We start from the raw sequence: 11733 nt of genomic DNA, 5'->3' as shown, positions 1-11733 counted from the left end.
TGACAAGAGAACACTGATCCGTAGCATGAGAACCTGCACAAAGCTCACAAACCATGGCTATTTGATTAACTCCATATGTAGCCAGAGAATCAACCTTCATTGATAGCGCTTGGAGCTGGGCTGCAATAGCGGTGGCTGCATCAACTTCCAGAATACCTGCTACCTTGCCTGACGTCATCCTCTGAGTTGGGTTTTGATGCTCATTTGCAGCCATCGTCTCTATAAGATTCTACACCTCAGTATAGCTTTTAGCCCATAAGGCGCCTCCAGCTGCTGCATCGAGCATGGGCCGAGATTGGGCCCCCAAACCATTATAGAAACCAGTGATCACCATCCAATCCGACATTCCATGATGTGGACATTTTCTCAACATTTCCTTGTAGCGTTCCCAAGCCTCGCACATAGATTCTGTAGGTTGCTGCGCAAACTGAGTAAGAGCACTCCTCATAGCAGCAGTCTTTGCCATCGGATAAAACTTCACCAGAAACTTTTGCGCAAGATCTTGCCACGTAGTGATGGACCCAGCTGGTTCAGAATGTAACCAGTCTTTAGCCTTGTCCCTCAGTGAGAATGAGAAAAGCCTCAACTTGATAGCCTCATCAGTCACGCCATTATACTTAAAAGTGCTGCAGATCTCGACAAAATTCCTTATGTGCATGTTGGGGTCTTCAGTTGCCGCTCCTCCAAAAGAAACAGAATTCTGCACCATCTGAATAGTGCCCGGCTTGATTTCAAAGGTGTTAGCTTGAATAGCCGGATGAAGGATGCTTGACTGAATGTCATCAATTTTAGGCCGAGAAAAATCCATAAGAGCTGGATCAGCTTGAACAATACGATCTCCCATGTTTACTGGTTCTTTCTGCTCAGTTCCTGAATCCGAATCCTCAAAATCTAACTTCTCCGGAATATCAAGAACTTCGTCTGTCTCCTCAGCTGTATCTAAAGTCCTCTTGCGAGCACGAGAACGAGTTTGCATAAACGCTTGCTAAAGTACCTGAAACACAACCGGAAAAAAAATAAGTAACTACTACGTCCTAATCACTGAGTCCTAATGACCAATGATGGTAAGTACATAAACTAAACAAATACGCCGAGTCCCCGGCAGCGGCGCCAAAAACTTGTTAGGGCGAAAATACGCGCTAATATTCACGCAAGTATACGCGTTCGCAAGTAATATAGAATATTTTCTAGTTCGTTCCCTCAGAGACTCAGACTAAATTATTGTCTAATTAAACTCACTCACCAATGTATGATTACTTCTCAATGTTAGGACACTAACACTTAAAATTGTTGATTACATATTAACTATAATTAACTACTTAATTAATCACTTAACTAACACTTCAATTTATCAATAATAAAACACTCATGAGATAACAACTTCATTATTACTTCCTTCTATAGCCATTGTTATTACCTTTAGCATGTGACATTGATGATATTAATCGAATAACACGAAACTGATAAAAGCCAACTTTCATTGTACTAATACCATTCTACCAAGTATCCACAATTAAGATAGAAGTTGAATAATCATCAATTATGTTGAGTTCCTATATGTCTACAGAAATTGACAACACAACGATTTAAGCACAAGTTATTCCTTTTGATTACATAGGGCAAATAAAACTGTTAGAGTTACCCACTAATCATGCACAACGTACATGAACCTATGCTAGCATGGCAAGTTCTAAATCTCAAGATCCACCGTCGCTTCACAAGAGATTAACAACCTATCTTATATGTTCGCGATGCACATAAGACGAATACGCACAACCAATACTAGATATCATGCAATCATCACACACTAAAGTATTAAACGATTAACTAAAGAATTCCATAATAAATCCGTTGCAACCCCATGATCACGATTAGCCCATAATAGAACTTATCGTCATCATGGGTTCATATGAAATCATGATAAACAAATACAAGAAAATAATAACTAAACTAATTATATTAAAACAGAGTACGTCACAAGAGTAAATAAGTTCAAAGCAAGAAAACTAGCATCCAACGTTACAATGAAACAAGAATCACAAGAAGATATGCTTCCTCTTCGTTGCGGTGTGCTAAATCGGTCTTCTTCCTTATCTCCTTCGCTTCTTGCGTAAAAACACAATCTTCTTTTTAATCCACACTTGTGAAAACGTCTCAAATCTACTCATATAATAGTCCCATAAAACTCAGATTACATAGAAGTGGAAACCAAACAGAAGTAGAAGTCCTAAAATAATTTGTCTTTTTTCCCGACCCTACGCGGCCGCTCAGCAATGCTGAGCGGGCGCTCAGCTTGCTGCGCGGCCGCCCAGCAATGCTGAGCGGGCGCTCAGACCTCTACTGGAAAAAAATCTGATTTTGCTCCGTTTCTTCGCCGTAATATGCCCGTTTCTTTCCTCTCGCAATGGTGAACATATGCCAAGGCTTATTCTTGATGATTCCTCCCCCGAAATGTAACTAAAACCCTGAAATGCATAAACACTAGAAAAACGCATCAAATACACAAAATACTTGATTTCAAGACACTAATTTAAGCCATTTTAAGACGTTCTAAGTGGTATAAAATGCCACTTATCACAAATGCTGAAAGCAGTACTGAAGCTGCTGAGTTAAAGGTACCTCAAACTACTTTGCCTTTCATACTGATGATATTAATGAGTTGAGAAGATATCTTAAAACTATTTCATTAGCTATAGAGACCAAACTTTAACATGTGAAAGATTAACTTCTGAAAATCTTGCTTGTAAAAAGAGGAATGATTATTTAGAAAAAGAGTTAGTCATGTTCCGTCAAACACAGAAAGATAGAGATGCTTTCTATGTTAGGGATGAAGTACTTAAAATGAATGAATCTCTAAAAGCTGAGTTAGAAAAGGAAAGAGAGATTATCAGGACTTGGACTAACTTTGGAAGAACAACTCAGAATTTGTTAAGTAGTGAAAACTGGAAAGAGGGCTTAGGTTATGAAGAGGATAAGAATGATAAAGGAACTGTAGATATTAAGCCTGTAGTTGTTAAACAAAAGCCAAAGTTAAAACCTGTTAAGTTTGTAGCTGTAAAGTCTGATACTGAGAAATCAGAAGTTAGAAAGGAATTAACTTCTGACAAACTAAAACAGGAAAAGACAACTGAAGTAAATGTAGGCTTAATGACAAAGAAGCAGCTTAAGCATAAGCTGAAAGATGTTAAGAATGCAAACAAGGTAAAATCACCTAGGAAAAATAGGAATGGAAAGGAAGGTGTGAATAAAAGCAATGATTATAAGCCTGCTCCTGATGCTCCTAGAAAAATGTGCCATAACCGTGGAAGTTCTAACCATCTGGCTTCTTTTTGCAGGAAGAATAAGAACATAAACTCCTTACCTTCAAAGTCAGGAGTTAAGAGTCAGTCTGTTAGATATAAGCCACAAAATCCGTGTTTTCATTGTGGTAGTTTATGGCATTCCATTTATACTTGTAAGGAATATCATTGTCTGTACTATGATTATTATCAAATAAAACCTTCTTTAAAGAAAGTTAGCATTGTTCCTTCTAGTGTAAGTTCTGATTCAAAGTCTGATAGTGTAAATTCTGATAAGAAAAATGTTAACATAAACTCTGATGCTAAATCCGCTGCAAATGTTAACAAACTTTATAAGGCCAAAGGATCCAAGCAAATCTGGGTCCTTAAAACTAATCATTAGTGGTCTTTGTGATTGCTGGGCAACAAGAAAAACATCCTAGTTCTGGATAGTGGATGTTCGGGACATATGACTGGAAATAAAGCCCTGCTATCAGACTTTGTGGAGAAGGTTGGCCCAAGTATTTCTTATGGAGATGGCAACATTGGAAAAATGTTGGGATATGGAAATATCAATCTTGGGAATGTCATCATTAAAGAAGTAGCTCTAGTCTCAGGACTTAAACACAATCTGCTGAGTGTTAGTCAAATCTGTGACAGAGGTTATCATGTGGATTTCTTTGAAGAACACTGTGAAGTTGTAAGTAAATCTACAGGCAAAGTTGTTCTGAAAAGATACAGGCGTGGTAACATTTATGAATCCAAGCTTTCAACAAGTACTGATGGTTCTACAGTCTGTCTGATTAGTAGAGCATCAATTAAAGAAAGCTGGAACTGGCACAAGAAACTCTCTCATTTAAATTTCAACAATATAAATGAATTAGTCAAGAAAGATCTTGTGAGAGGACTGCCAAAGTCAGTATTTGCTCCTGATGGCCTTTGTGATTCTTGTCAGAAGGCTAAACAAAGGAAATCTTCATTCAAGAGCAAGACTGAATCATCAATTCTTGAGCCTTATCACCTACTACATGTTGATCTATTTGGTCTTGTAAATGTCATGTCTATTGCAAAGAAGAAATATGATATGGTCATAGTGGATGAGTTCACCAGATACACATGGGTGTATTTCTTGCACACAAAAAATGAAACTGCATCTATCTTGATTGATCATGTCAAGCAACTGGATAAATTGGTCAAAGATTCTGTAAAGATAATAAGAAGTGATAATGGCACTGAGTTCAAGAATTTGATCATGGAAGAGTTCTGCAAAGACCATGGAATTAAGTAGGAATTTTCTGCTCCTGGAACCCCACAGCAAAATGGAGTTGTTGAAAGAAAGAATAGAACTCTTATTGAAGATGCATGAACTATGCTTGATGAAGCAAAGCTACCAACATATTTCTGGGCTGAAGCTGTGCAGACTGCTTGTTTTACTCAGAATGCAACACTCATTAACAAGCATGGAAACACACCATATGAGATGGTAAAGAAAAAGAAGCCAAATCTGAAATATTTTCATGTATTTGGATGCAAGTGTTTTGTTCTTAAGACTCATCCTGAGCAGCTATCGAAATTTGATCTAAAAGCTGATGAAGGAATCTTCGTTGGATATCCACTTTCCACAAAAGCCTTCAGAGTCTTTAACTTGAGAACAAGGGTGGTCATGGAATCTATCAATGTCTCCTTTGATGATAAGAAAATTACTGGACTTGAAGATTTCAATGATCTTGATCAGCTGAGATTTGAAAATGAAGACTTAAATTCTGATACTGAAAATCATGACAGTCTAAATCCTGATACAGCAAACTCTGATGGATTAAGCTCTGATGTTATTGAAACTGTGGTGACTACGCCAAAGGAAGATGCACCTGTGTAGGGGGAGCATACTGAAGATGCAACCACATCTCAAGAAGCATCAGAACATACAACTGGCTCTTCAAGTTCTGATTCATCAAGTTCTGATAAGCCAAGTTCTGATAATTCTGAAAATTTAAATACTGAAGGATCTAACTCAGAGAGCATAGTTTCAGGGGGAGTATCAGAAGATGTTGATGAAGATGACATGGATCATGGGGGAGCATCCAGTTCTAGAGAAAACCTTACATCTGCAAGGAAGTGGACTAAATCACATACACCTGACTTAATAATTAGAAATCCTGATGCAGGTGTCAGAACTAGAACAGCTACTTCAAGTGAATGTCTTTACAATTCTTTCCTTTCTCAGACTGAACCAAAGAAAGTGGAAGAAGCTCTTCAAGATGTTGATTGGGTGCAAGCAATGCAGGAAGAGTTAAATGAATTTGAAAGAAACAAAGTCTGGACCCTAGTACCAGGACCAAAGAACATATCTGTTGTTGGTACAAAGTGGGTATTCAGAAACAAAACTGATAGTGATGGCATAATTACAAGGAATAAAGCAAGGTTGGTTGCAAAAGGATATTCTCAATAAGAGGGAATTGATTATGATGAAACATTTGCACCAGTTGGTAGATTGGAAGCCATAAGGATATTTTTGGCTTATGCTGCTCACAAAAAGTTCACTATCTTTCAAATGGATGTGAAAAGTGCTTTTCTCAATGGAGAATTGGAGGAGGAAGTATATGTTGAACAACCTCCAGGCTTTGTCGATTCCCAATATCCAAATCATGTCTACAGGCTTGATAAAGCACTTTATGGCCTTAAGCAAGCTCCTAGAGCATGGTATGAGACTTTAGCTCAGTTTCTTCTGGAAAGTGGATTTAACAGAGGAACTATAGACAAAACACTGTTCTACCTCAACCATGGAAATGACTTACTTCTGGTTCAGATATACGTTGATGATATCATCTTTGCTTCTACAAATGACAGACTTTGCAAGAAGTTTGCCAAACTGATGCAGTCAAGATATCAAATGAGTATGATGGGGGAACTTAGCTATTTTCTGGGCCTTCAAGTCAAGCAGAATGAAGAAGGCACTTTTATCTGTCAAACCAAGTACACCAGAAATTTGCTGAAGAAATTTGGAATGAAAGATTGTTCAAGTGCATCCACTCCCATGGCCACTGCAACAAAACTAGATAAGGATACTGGTAAATCAGTAGATATTACTGATTACAGAGGTATGATTGGCTCTCTACTCTATCTAACTGCTAGTAGACCTGATATCATGTATGCTACATGTCTTTGTGCAAGATTTCAAGCAGATCCAAGAGAACCTCACTTAACAGCTGTGAAAAGAATTTTCAAGTATCTTAAAGGAACAGCTGATCTGGGATTGTGGTATCCCAGAGAATCAGATTTTAAACTAATAGGTTACTCAGATGCAGATTTTGCAGGTTGCAAAATTGACAGGAAAAGCACAAGTGGAAGCTACCAATTTCTTGGAGGCAAATTCATTTCTTGGTATAGCAAGAAACAAAAGTCAATTTCCACATCAACTGCAGAAGCAGAATATATTACTGCAGGAAGCTGTTGTGCACAAATTCTTTGGATGAAGAATCAGTTACTGGATTATGGGTTAACATATTTTAAAATCCCTATTTACTGTGATAATCAAAGTGCTATTGCTATGACAGGTAATCCAGTTCAACACTCAATGACAAAGCACATCAGCATTAGGTACCACTTCATAAGGGAACATGTGGATGAAGGTACAGTGGAATTGCACTTTGTTCCAACAGATCAACAACTAGCATATATTTTCACAAAACCACTATGTGAAGCTACTTTTACAAGATTGGTAAATGAACTTGGAATGGTTTCAGGTTCTTTCTCTAAATCTGCTTAGCTTTTGTTCTGATGCATCAGACTTTATGATCAGTATTTACAGATATTACTCTCTTTGTGTATTCTGTGCCTAAATGAAAATTGCTTAAGTACTGATTGTTGTCTGATGTGAATTTCTAAACTCTAATAATGATATGATTGTTTATATGAGGATCACTGTGCTAGATGTTGACCTAGTAGTCTTTACTATACTAGAGATCCCATGTTAGAAGTAATTATTTATGTGGATATCTATTGACACAAGCAAATTATGACATTGAGCTTAGTTAAGTTTACTTTATCTATCTTATTACTAAGTCAAAAACTAGAATAATGCTTCTCATTTGTTAAGTTCTGATGTTAGTAAATCTGCTGAATGTACTAAGTACTGATAAACCTCACTTATCAAAAGAAAAAGGAAAAGAACAAGGAATAAAAATCAGGTACTCCTTTGAGATCTAGAGTAAAAATGTGGAAGGGATGACCCAAGTGCATTGCTGGTATTAAGTAATATGCATCAGAAAAGCAAAAATAATTATTTTTCTTTGTGACTTTTCACACTCTATGATTACTGGAGAAATACTCTGATAATAGCATAAATTCTGATAAGCAGTTGTGACTCACTTACACTCAGAAGCCACTGTAAAATGGAATTTCAAAAGATGCATAAAATAAGCACAAAATAGTTGAGGTGGACTCATGCATGAAATCATTCAATAGTAGGCTTCAGAATAATGACAGATTTTAAGTAAAGTTCTTAGTTATGCCTTATTTCTAAGATGTACTGAAGTGAATCAGACTTTACTCCTTGTCTGATATTTAGCTTAATACACACACTTACACTCTATATGAATGATAACAATTACTGTGGCGATCAATGTTGTTTTAGATGAACAGTTTATGTGTCAGATTGCATAAATTCTGAGGACAGGTTCTGATGGAAGTTCTGAAGAATCGAAATCAGAGTTTGTGTGAAGAATTACAGAAATAGCCATTCAACTTTTCGAGTTAAGAAATCATGTTCTGATGACTGTTAAGTTCTGATATAAGTCTAAGTGCTGATATTAAATTATGATTCTTTACTTGACTTGTTTGTGGTTAAAATCTGAAACAGTCTTATTATAAATCAGACTATGTTTGAGTGGAATATTAACAGTTTATACAATTAAGGTTAGTGGTACACGTCCATGCACAGTAATATTTACTTGTTTCTTGTGCACATTAAACCCTGTTTTACACTTTCAATGGTTGTTTTTACTCTCCTCAGTCTAGGGAGACGAGGTAGAATTATTTCTACCTATCAACATTAAATTTTCCTTGTGTCTCCTGGAATTCCATTGGCTATAAAAACCAACACTTCACTCCAGTCAGTACATCTCTCATTTTCTCTCAAACTCTCAGGCTCTCACTCTCATTTATTTCTCTCTCATCACAATCATGGTGAACTACAACTTAGCTCTAAACTATGATACCTTCTCTCTCACCATGAGCTGTCCAGAGTGGCAGCAGGAATGGCATGTTACTGCTATTCCTGATAATGTTTGGGACTCTGTTCCCTAAGAGGTTCTGACAGGCCTCTTATTCTTTTATATGGATTACCATCGCCATGTTGAGCGATTGGAAGAAGCACGGCTGGAAGCTCTTCGACAGCAAGAGCGAATCATTCATCTCGCTGTTCTGTTTGTAGAGAGTAGGAAGAAGAAATAGGCTTTGTTGCTTAGGACACTCTTGTAATCTTGTGCTATAATTTCAATTTCATGAATGTATTCTTTTAATATATTAATGAAATTTTTATATTTTTGCAAGATGTTGTCTCTGAATTGTTTGAAATTCTGATACATTTTTAAATCCTGATTTATCCATATTCTGATGACCATTTTATTACTGATAAAAATCAAGTTCTGATTCTGACGTGGCAGTACCTGATTCCTTGATTTATTTTTTGGTCATTCTCTCACCTGATGTATTTTTACAGAATATTAGTTTCGTAGTAAAAATGATTTAATAAGTGGAAACAGTTAAATCTTAAATTAAAACTGAATTACCTTGATTAATGGGATTACTTGGTAAGTGGAACGGTTTTTCCTTGAAAACTGCATGTGATAAGTAATGATTACTGTTTTCCCGTGCCCATTAATTATTCCTTAATGCTGCATGTCTGACAAGTGTCCAACGGTTACTTTTTCAACCGTGTATAAGTAAAAGAGAGAGAAGATTATAAAATCTTTTATTTACTTTCACACTTTATCTTTCTTTACTTCTATTCTCTCTCATCTCCTGACGTTGTTTTTCGTACAGACATTTTATCAAACACCTTACAGGCAACCTTAATTCTCAATTTTTCTCATGGCACCTAAGGATTTGATCATAGATGGAGCCAAGTTCGTTCCCAACAACTATGCTGCAATCTTAAATCATGATGAAGCTCCATCTGAGTTACACTTTGTGCAAGATCTTCTAGCACACAGTGAAATTGGGTATGCATTGACCCAGCCTCAAGTCATTTCCAGCCAACAAGTTCTGACGTTTTGGCGGACTGGGCATTTTGACAATGGTGGTGCTACTGGTACTCCAAGTATTATTTTCGAAGTCAATGATGTTGAGCATGTGGTAACTCCTGGAGCAGTTCGTAAAGCTCTACACTTACCAGAAGGCTGCATTTTCTCAACACCGGAGGAACCAGTTCTACAACAGCTCATGGTCAATTTGGGGTATGAGAAGAGTTTGGCCAAGCTTGGACAGTTAAAACGAGTACATATCAGAAAGGAATGGAGCTTTTTCTTCGACTACATCACTAAAGCATTTGGCAATAAGTGTTCCAACTTTGATGCCATTCCAATCATAAGTCAGCACATCGGGTATGCTATTATTAACTAAACTCATTTTGATTTTGCAAGTGCTGTGTTGGGCTTTATTGGGGATAGGATGATAGAGGATGGAAATGTAGTTTACTTTGCTAGATTCTGTCAGCTTATATATACCTTTTGCTGTGCTAATGAACCCCAATCGACCAGTTCTTTATTTCCACCTTTTAAACTTGCAAAACGTGCTTTTAATGACTTGGTAAATGCTGACCTTAAGAAAAAGGTGGTTAGACCTTTACAGATACCTCAGTCTGTAAAACAGATCTTGGTAAATGCTGATCCTCTAACCTACAGATCTGTTTACCCTGATGTACAACCCACCACCACCATTCAGACAACTCAACAACCATCAAAACATACCACACATACACCTCAATCTACTCAACCTTCTGTCAGGACATATCTCAAAACTTCACAGCTACCTCAACCTTCATCATCAGCACATACTGTGAAGCCTTCATCTTCCAAGCCCAAGAGGACAAAGACTATACCTCAGACAACACAGAAGAGAAGGAAGTTTGTTCTGAGAGATGAGTCAAATAGTGAGGAACAGGTTCCTGTGTCAGAACCTGTTATATAAGAAGCTGAGAAGGTCTCTTCTCAGAAGGATGATGGAATTGGGGGATCTAAGCTTCTCGAAAGGCTTAGAAGAATGTCTTATGCTGAAACTCCCAAGGAATCTACACCTTCAAAGAAAAGAAAGAAACAGAGAGCTCACAGGCCAGCTTCAGATGATGAGGAAGCAGCAGCTAAGGAAGGAGATCAGGAATCTCTGATCTCAAAGGAGCCAGAATTTGCTGGAGCTATTGCATCTCCCTCTTCATTGTCACCAACTCATGAAGCTACTGCTACAGATAAAGCATCTACACCACCTGTGTCTCCTGTACATGAACCAGTATCTACTGAAGACCCAGGAACAAGTGCTGAAATTGATATTCACAATCTATTTATGCCTGAGGTTCTCTATTTAGAAGCTCCAATAACAATAAATCCATCAACAACACCACTTACTGATGCTAATGAAACTCCAGAATTGTCTGTAACACCTTCTCTGCATCTGGATGTTGATGATCAGAATATAGGTGAGAATCAGACTATGGATGTTGATCAGAACTTGGAAGCAGATCACAACTTAGAGGAGGATGTTGAAGTCTCAATTGCTTCTCATATTGTATTTTTAACAGAAGATGATGATTCTGTCAGTTCTGATGCTGCAAATGCTGATGATACTGGTGATGCTGCTATAAATGCAGATGCTGATGAAGCTGGTCCTTCAGGACATGCACCTCAACATACTATTTCTAAATCTGAACTAGTCAAGAAGTTTGTTCGAGGAGAAGCACCAGTACCTCGGAGTGAAACTCCTAGAGGACAGGAGTGGACTAAGGAATGGAACACAGTTACCTTTGTTCCATCTGAAAAGATTCTTGCTGAGCACTTGGAAAAAGCTGATGAGATGTTAATTAATGCTGATTTCAAGACACAGCTTCGAGTCACTGCATTGGGTACTAGACATCTGCAAGGTCTACATTCAACAACTCATGCAGAGTTACATAAAATTCAGGAAGAATTGCTCAAGCAAGAAACGATTAAGAAAATTGACAAGAAAACTTTCTTCCAACCTACCTTTGATAGAGTTGCTTACATTGAGAAGACCCAAGAGAAGCAACAGTCTCAGATTGATGATATTTTGAAAAATCAAGCTTCTCAGCAATCTCAACTCGATGAAATCCAATCCTCAGTGGAATTGCTTGTCTCTCTTCTATTACCTGCTGATGCCAAAAAGGGGGAGAAGGTAATTAAGTCCAAATGCAAAACTGTTAAGACACTGAAGGGGAAGGATGATG

The 11733-nt window shown here is 37.5% G+C and overlaps 1 non-coding gene across 1 annotated transcript; it reads left to right on the top strand.

Annotated features, from left to right (window-relative positions):
* Positions 1 to 344: 344 nt before the first annotated feature.
* LOC141679548 (small nucleolar RNA R71) lies at positions 345 to 451 on the top strand. Its single transcript, XR_012558130.1, has one exon. It is a non-coding gene; the product is annotated as a small nucleolar RNA R71 (small nucleolar RNA).
* The last annotated feature ends 11282 nt before the right edge of the window (positions 452 to 11733 follow it).

The sequence above is a fragment of the Apium graveolens genome, chromosome 1 (assembly GCF_009905375.1).
Source record: "Apium graveolens cultivar Ventura chromosome 1, ASM990537v1, whole genome shotgun sequence".
NCBI lineage: Eukaryota > Viridiplantae > Streptophyta > Magnoliopsida > Apiales > Apiaceae > Apium > Apium graveolens.
The sequence above is the reverse complement of the archived record's forward strand: the minus strand, read 5'-3'. Positions and strand labels throughout refer to the sequence as shown.